Below are 8,898 nucleotides of genomic sequence, written 5' to 3' on the forward strand. Positions count from 1 at the left end.
GTCCTGAGTGCCCACCCTGGGTCAGTGGAATCTACTGTATGATTCCTTTAAGTGACAAATTCTGGTTTGGAGTGATTTTTTTTTTTTTTTTTCTTTTCTACTCTGAGATCTCACATTTGTGCCCCTGTATGTTAGTTACTAGGGATTGAATCCAGAGCCTTGCATATGCTAGGCAAATGCTTTCCCCTTGAGCCCTCTGTTTTACTTTCACTGGGTCTCCTTAAGCTACCTGGTCACTGTGTAGCCCACATTTCTCTTGAGCTTAGGACATCCTTCCCCAACCTCTAGCAAGAATGGTAAGTCTGTGCCCCCAGACCTGGTTTGTAAATAGTATAAGTTGTTGTTTGCTTGTCTTTAGAGACAGGGTTTCTTTATGTATAGGCCTGGCTGTCCTGGAGTTCCATCTGTAGACCAGGCTGGCCTGCCTCTTCCTGGGATTAAAGGGGTGCGTCACCATTGCCTGTCTATGGTGTGCTAAGCTGTTTGGAAGTTAACTCCTGTTAGTCCTTCATCTTCTGCACGCTAGCCTCTTCTCTCTTTTGCTCTGTGTTTATAGGCAAGTGTGTGGTAGGTGAGAGAATGCCTCCCTCTGTAACCTTGCAGAGGACTCTTCCACAGTGTGAATATTTCAGTATGAGATGACATCTTTAGAATTTTAGTCCTGTCCTGCCGCAATGCTTCTCAACCATCCCAATACCTCGACCTTTCAATACGGTTCCTCATGTTGTGCTGACCCCCCCAGCCATAAAATTATTTCCTTGCTACTTCATAATTGTAATTTTGCTACTGTAATGTAAATACCCGTGTTTTCTGATGGCCTTAGGTAACCCTGGGAAAGGGTTCTTTGGGTGAGTAGTCCTTAAATGTCCTTGGACTCAGTTCTAGAAGGAAGGCGTGTGTTATGGGGAAGTGGGGTGTGTTCAGCTGGGGTGAGGAGAGTTTTCCTGTGGTTTTAAATACTCAGGCGGATCACTGTGTGGTGTTTCCCCTTTGTTACAGCTTTATAATTTGTTGTTGTTGTTTTCTCTTTCAGCAGTGGCTTTCTTGAAGAGTTCTAAGAGACTCCAAACTTGCAAGATATGAAGTTGACTGGGGAATATTTTTTATATCTTTTATACAGTTTCTATCATGAAGTCACTGGGCACGTGTGGCTCAAACCCAAAAGGGAGTATTTTTTTTGCTATGCTGAACACAGAATTCAGTTTGGTTTGAAAGGAGTTTTGGGATTAAAAGTGTGATGAAAATTTTAGTTCAGTTTCCCAGCATGAAAGAGCTCATGCTTTTTTGTACTTGTAGACTGTTCCTAGCCACCCACCATGGTTCCCAGTTGCCCAGCTGTTCTGTACACAGGCAGCTCCAACCTTGGAATTGCGGTCTTGTGAACAATGGAACCGTTCACAGCCTGAGCTTATGCTGGGGTGTTCACGTCTGTTACCAAAGCTGGATTCCGTTTGGTATTGTTAGAAGATCTTCATACACACAGTGGTTTGTGACAGAAGACTTCCTGGGAAAGCTTCTTGGAAACACCTAGTGAGTGCTCACAAAGTTGATCCCCCCCCCCCCCCCAGGACATCATGGAATCAGATAGAAACCACAGGCGTTGGACCAAGAATTCCGCACTGACCCCTGCTGCCATCAGACTCCTCCCCTCCCTCTTGGGTCACTTAGAAAATACAAAGACTAGTACTGTTTTTATTTAACACAATCTAAACAGTTTTCACTTGAGTCTATTTGAGTAAAAGGGAAAATGGTTTAAGCCACTCTAGAAAAATCATTCTGACATCCAGAGGCCACAACAAAACACACCTTTCTTAAGCAAGCGAGCCCCCGCTGAGACCTTCCTCCCCTTCAGTTCATATTGTAACTGATGCTCACTCAGTGAAGGCTTCCCAGGAAGACTGCAAGTTCAAGGCCTGCAATGCATGGGCTATAGAGAGAGAGTTCAGGGATAGGCTGGGCGACTGAACCAGACCCTGTCTCAGCAAAAAAGTTAAAGGAGGGCTGAGATATAGCTCAGTGGTAGAGCATGCTCAGCCATTTTAGTGGCTCCTAGCCCTGCTGGTCTCTCTCTCTCAGCTAGTATTTGTGTCGGTGTGGGGTGGGGATGTGGCAAGCTCTATGCCCTGCTTCCCGTGGTGTGATAGCATTGAGTACTTCATCTATTTCAAAGAGAAAGGATTTGTGTTTGTTTGGCACCACAAAAAATAAAAGAACAAAGGAAAAGTTAAGTTTTTTTGTTTCGTTTTGTTTTAAATAAACGTATACCACAGGGTATTTTCTGTAGATGTACTTACTTGATTCTGTTTCTGAAAACGGACTTTTTTTTTTTTTTTTTTTTCTAAGATTCTTTGTGAGTGGTAGATGCAGTTTGACGTGATCTCACCCTGGTACTGGCGTATGTCTACAAAGCAGAGAAGCCAGTGTGGATGCCAGATCCACTGTGGTCCAGGAAGTGGGGTGTGCGTTAGTGGGAATTATGTTTGTGCAGCTAAGCCAATGTTTTGACTTAAACAAGCAAAAAGCATACATTTTGCATTAACAAAAAAGTCCTTTAAATGGTGATGGGCTAATATATAACAAATTCTTTAGCTTTAATTATTTTTTAATTTTACTCAATCTAGAGAGCACTTTCTATAGCAATAAAGACAAGAATATACAAATATATTTAAGGTTGTATTTATATACCAAGAGTACATTTTTTAAAACATTTTTAAATATTTGAGCAGTTGGGTGACTCGCTTCCAGGGATGCCAAAAAATTCAGCGTTCGATACTTTGAACACATCTGCTTTTGTGCTGGTTTACACAGTTGCTCTTCCTTAGAACGACTGGGGATCTGGGACAAGCTCACTGTCCACAACACTAATGATGGATAGCCCGGTGTGATCAGTTGCCACCTCGATGTAATAACAAAAACAAAACAAAACTGTAAAGGAAAAAATTTCACTGTTCCCAGTGTCAATGTATTTTTTAACTGTCTGGTTTGTACTTTTTATGAATTTTGTACTACCGAAGCAGAGTTAAAAAATAAAAGCGTTAAACCAGTGTGATTGAATGGGCTGCATCTGAAGTCTTGGGTTGTCGAGAGATCTTTGGTCCTCATTGGAGTTCCCCTTCCTTACCACCCCTACCCCCCAACTGTTTCTCTGTCTTAATTTGAGGGTGATTCTGGACATGGGGAGGTACATACAGTGCAGAACTTTTGTGTACCCTTCACTCTGCTACCCGCCATGTTTATCAACATCTTACATCTCATAGGAACATGATCAGGACCAAGAAAGCATCATAAGTTCAAGATTGATAAATAACTCAGGGGGCCTCCCCACTTTGCCCTAGTATTCCCCGTTGTATTGAATTACTCCATCACCATAGACTGTCCACTGCTGGCCTAGTTTGTAGTGAGTGGCTCAGCTACTGTACGGTGTCCTTTGACTCGGGACTGGGTAGCTGTCTCTCATGGATACACTGAACTTTGCATTGGGAAGGATGCTGTCTGGCTGGTGTTCCTCAGTGCTTCACGTCAGAGACCACATGGTTGACACGTGCCATTTTGTGTCGTGTCCAGCAAGTTTCATATGGTAAAGTTACTATTTTTTTTTTTTTTTTTTAACATCTGTAATGAAGAGCAGAGATACTTGGAGACTAGGGCAGTAACTTAGCTCTGCTCACATTTTCATCTGGTAGTTTTACCATGCATTGGAGTTGGCTTGCCCCGGACTCCCATCAACAGGGTACCAAGAGTTTGGTGGTACTAAAGCCACAGAAAGCTGTTTCATTTCAGGTCAGGAGGCTAGAACCTGAAGCCAAGTTTTCTCCAGAGTTAGGTCCATCGGATGCTCTGAGGAAGGTGGTTCATGCTTCCTTCCTAACTTCAAGTAGTTGCTAGAAAGTTCTTAACATTTCTCGGTTTGAGGTTGGATCATTGAAGCTCTGTGTCTTGATGTCTTCCTCTGGGTGTCTGCCCTTCCCTCCTTATAAAGCCATCTGCCCTTGGGCTGTTGCCCACTGTGACCCTTATAAGCATGCTTCTTAACTAGATTACATTTGCAAAGACCCTGCTTCCGAGTAGGGTCACACGAGTCCCACCCCAGAAATTGGGATTGCAGTAACAACATGGGTTTTTAGGTGGGGCAGGGTAGCAGAGCTCTGCTCCTAGGGAATGGTGTTGGCAATGAAAGCTCTTAAGGTTGGTGTCTTTGCCCCCTGAGATGGCTCCCACGTCTTTACCTTTCCCTACTTCCCTCCTTTCCAACCCTCGTAGTCAAAAGGGGTTACTTGGGGTGGCATATTTTGCTTTTAATCAGCCCCCCTTTTTTAATGCACGTGATGCAGATTAGAGATGCCAAGACATTGTTTAGCTTTTATGTTTGTCATTGTTGGGAATGTGGCAAACCATGGACTCCCTAGACAATTCTCTCAGTGCCCGGGTCCCAGATCATCTGTTGCTTCAGATGGGGTTATATGGCTTTGCACACTTGTGCATTCCTCTCCCAAGTCTGTCTTGCTGGCCAGCCTTGCTCTATCCAAAATTTATAGTCTAAAATGGAAGAGTTTGGTTGCTTAGAAGTGGGATCCCCACAGCTTGGAGATCTGTAGCAAATTTGGCTCTTAGTATCTACCTTGCACAAGGATGGCACTTTGCCCCCCTCTTCTGGTTGGATGTGGGAACTGCAGGGAGGATGGTCTGGCCATTTGTTGATGTATCTTTCAGGTGTTGGTGTGCAGAGCCCACGATGTGTTTGCAGAACAAATAAAACTTTAAAAATAAACAATATAACAGCTATCTAATAAAAGTAAAAGACCACATTTGGGTTTTTTTCCTGATCTATTTTTTTCTGATCTTGTCAATTTATCTCCCCCCCCCCCCCATCAAAATACTTCCTTATCTTACATGGACGTTGTATTATTAGATGGGGGCAGGAATGACTCTGTCACATTCTGGAGGACACCCCAGGTCCTAAGTCCTGTCATGGAAATGGTGTGACGATTGTAGATGACTGGGACTCTGAGAGACAGCCCAGCATTTGCTGTAGAGTTATGTGCTGGGAACCATGCTCATGGCTTCTCGGAGGCCCAGCATTTTCCTAAACCCCTGCTCTCACAGGGGATTTATTTATTTACTTTTGCGTGTGTGTGTTTGTGTGTGAGTGTGAGACGCCTGTGTGTTGTGCATTTCCCCGTGTGTGAATGTGGGGGACCCGAGTATGTGTATGCATATGTTGAGAGTCTTCAATCACTCTTCACTTCATTGACTGAGGCAGGATCTCTTGCTAAACCCGGAGGTCACTGATTTCACTAGCCTAGCTAGCCAGGTTACTGCAGGGATTCCCCTTGTGGTTTTTTTAAGGAGTAGAAAATGCATGCAAAATCATGAAGCCTGCCACAGCCTCCCCATCTTCCTCCAGAGGGCGCTGTCCTGTTAGTGGCTGTTGGTGCGTTTTGTGGGGCTATAAATAAAATACCCTGGGTGGAATACTTTAAAAGGAGAAAAGGCTTACTTGGCCCCAAGTTAGTGACACCTTTAGTGTTCACTGTAACGTGGCTGTTGCCCCATGACTGTGGTAGCAGGGTGTAGATGCCAAACTCCAGGGTGACCTTGTATAATAGTCTGCTCTCAGGGTAACTAGTGCAGTTACTTGAGAAAGAAATAGTCTATTCATGAGGATCAACCCCCCCACCCCCATAACCTAATGATGTACAGTTCCACCCGCCCCTGAACATGATTACATTACAAATCATTTTGTTGTTGTTGTTGTTTTGGTGGAGACAAACCATAGCCAAACCACTAAACTCGGTAGTGGGTCTGAGCACGTCTGTCTTTTGGGCAAGTGCACACAGCTTTGTCTAGAGTCTGGCTGAGCTGGTAAGTTCCCTATTCTGAACTGAGCCAAGTTAGTGCTCACGGACCTAGTAGGAGAGCCGAAGAAGGGGACCAAATGCGGGTGATGCCGAGGCCCAGGGACACAATGAGGAGCTGAGGGTCAAAGGCTGAGTGAAGTGGGACAACCAGGCTCCACCAGCTGTGCGCTTGTCCCTTTGCAGACTGATGGCTCCTCCTTTGGACTCAGTGGGGTACCCTGTTCCCCTGCCCATAGCTGCTCAGGGTGGACCCCTGGCCTAACTTCCCTCTGGACGAAAGAAGCCCCTCTGTGCGTGGCATGGTGTTCTGAGTTTCATGGACATTTCAAGGAAGCATCTCTTTTGCCTTACACAGTTTGAGCTCTCGTTGTGTGCAGTCGTAAACATACAAACAATGGACCCCAAATGGCAATGGAGTTATTTATTGAAATATGATGGGTGTGGGGCCTTGAATAAGAATAGCCCCCATAGGCTCATGTATTTGAATGCTTAGGGGGCAGCACTATCTGTTGGAGTAGGTGTGGGCTTGTTGAAGACAGTGTGTCGCTGGGGTTGGGCTTTGAGGTTTCAGAAGCTCAAGCCAGGCCCAGCGTCTCTCTCCTGCTGCCTGCGGATACGGATATAGTGCTGTCATCTCCAGCACCATGTCTGCCTGCACACGGCCATACTACCTGCCCTGCTGATAACAGACTGAACCTCTGAACTGTAAGAGCGCCCCAATTAAATGCTTCCCTTTACAAGAGTTGCCGTGGTCATGATGTCTCTCTTCATAGCATTGACTACGACAATGGGTGATGAATATAGTTACCTGCTGAAAGGAAGATGGCTGAGGAGGTCCTAGATCCATATACCCTTCCAAAGCCCATGTAGTAAGCACAGCAGCTCGGATTCCAGAGCTGCCTTGGGTCCGTCTCTAGGAGTCCTGGACAAGCACAGTTCCTGCAAACTGAGTCACTCTTCCTGTCATTGCCTTAGCACAATCCCTCTATGCCCTCTCTCCTTGAGCTAGCACAAGGCTCGCTCCCTCAGATTCAGGAAGAGCCAGAGTTGGGCATCCAAGTGTGTTTGCCCATCCTACAAACTCCATGTGAAGATAATGTGCTCTTTGGATGGTGTTTTTAGCATTACCTGAGCTTGGATGTGTCATGTATAGGGCCAGACAGAGCTGGCACTCAGCTCTCTTGATACCAAAACTACACAATTTAGATTCTCACCTTCTTTCTTGGGACTAAACGCTGAGAGTTTGGCCACTTGATGCCTCTTTCCCTATCACAATGCTTTGCCTTTGAAGACCAACTGGGGACTTGAGGGGAAGGTTAAGGTGAAGACAAGACTTTAGTCCTGCTGGGCCTGAGTCTTCGGGTGCAGTCACACACCTGATTTGAGTAAATAATTGTCTTTCCCTGAGGGTGAATGGACTCATAAGTATGATAGAATAGACTAGTTGTAATTTTATTCTATCACTAAAAAGAGATGACATCTTAGTATGGTAGGAAATAGCTGGGTGTATTGTTATTCTGGAGTTATTCTACCTGAGAAATTATAAGCAGAATATCCTCAGAGTCACTGTGCGGTAACCCTGGGTTAGCTTGTTACATATGAATATCTTAACATTGGCCGTATCAAACAAAAGCCACACTAAATAAAAACCAAACCAAATGTAACCCCTAAGAGTAACCATCCAACCCTGTTGACCCTCTCAAGGTTTCTGTTGTGTCTCAAATATGCATGTTATTGTATAATTTTTATTTGTGGGCATGGAAGGACAAAATAAAGATCTATTTGAATAAAGTGCTCATTTCGAGGGCAACGTGACCTAAAAATGTACCTCTATGTGTCCTTTAGTCGAGTAAAGGATGAAATAAAGGAGAATAAAGCATGTTTCAGATAAGTCCCTCTGTGTCGAATTATTAATGTTGGGTGATAATTGGTGATGCAGGCGGGAAAGCGTTCATCACTGCTGTCAGTAGTGGCTCAGAGAGCTTTAGCTCATGGCAGTGAAGACTCACTAAAAAGATGTGGAATGCGTCTCATGAGTGTGAGCCCGTGCCGTTAGCTCCCTCTCCCCTACCCCCATTCTCCCAATTTGCACCTAAGATCTTCTCCCTTTCCCCTTCTCAGGAGGACCACATATGTCTCTCTTAGAGGCCTCCTTTTCTCCTAGCTTCTCTGGAGGTGTGGATTGTAGACTGGTGATCCTTTGCTCTATGTCTAAAACCCGTATATGAGTGAGTACATACAGTGTTTGTCTTTCTGTGACTGGGTTACCTCACTCAGGATGGTTTCTTCTTGTTCCATCCATTTGACTACAAATTTCAAATTTTCATTCTTTCTTCCTTCCTTCCTTCCTTCCTTCCTTTCTTTCTTTACTTTTTCTTTTCTTTTTTTTTTGACAAAGGATGCCCTATAAGCTCAGGCTGGCTACAAACTAGCTATGTAGTTAAGAATGACTATGACTTTACTTTTTCCCTCCATCTGTCTGTGTCTGTTCTCCCTTTCTGGCTTACTTCTGTCCATTTGGAGACAACATCTCATATAACCAGGCTGGACTTGAACTCACAATCTTCCTGCTTCATCCTCTTGAGACCTGGGATTACAGATGTGTACCACCATGCTTAGCTGGTAGATTATTATTTGTTTGTTTGTTCTTCATTACAGGTTTTCTCTGTGTAATGATGACCTTGACTGTCTTAGAATTGGCTTTGTAGACCAGGCTTGCCTTGAACTCACAGAGATCTGCTTGCCTCCTCCCCCTGAGTGCTGAGATTAAAGGCGTGCACCACCACTACCCAGCAGTTATTATTTTAAAATGAGATATGCATTACATTGTATTGTATTCAAAGTGTCAAGATTATCCTTTCTTTTTTTCACTAATGTTTATGCATGTGTCGTCTACCACATGTGTGTGCATGTGCCTGTGGAAGCCAGAAGCCAGGAAATAGAGTCAGATCCCCTGAAACTGGAGTTATAGTGGTGCCCAATGTGGGTGCGGGGATGTGGGCACTTTTACTCAGAAGAGTGGAAAGCACTAAGCAGCAAG

General features: G+C 44.5%; 1 protein-coding gene across 1 annotated transcript in view; it reads left to right on the top strand.

The window, feature by feature from the left end:
- Positions 1-3,049, top strand: part of Rell1 (RELT like 1) — a 60,509-nt gene extending 57,460 nt beyond the window's left edge. Inside the window, exon 7 of the mRNA XM_051174016.1 lies at positions 1,034-3,049. The gene's annotated coding sequence lies outside the window, so the exon portion shown is untranslated. The remainder of the gene's footprint in view (positions 1-1,033) is intronic.
- The last annotated feature ends 5,849 nt before the right edge of the window (positions 3,050-8,898 follow it).

This window comes from Phodopus roborovskii, unplaced genomic scaffold (genome assembly GCF_943737965.1).
Source record: "Phodopus roborovskii unplaced genomic scaffold, PHOROB, whole genome shotgun sequence".
Taxonomy (NCBI): Eukaryota; Metazoa; Chordata; class Mammalia; order Rodentia; family Cricetidae; genus Phodopus; species Phodopus roborovskii.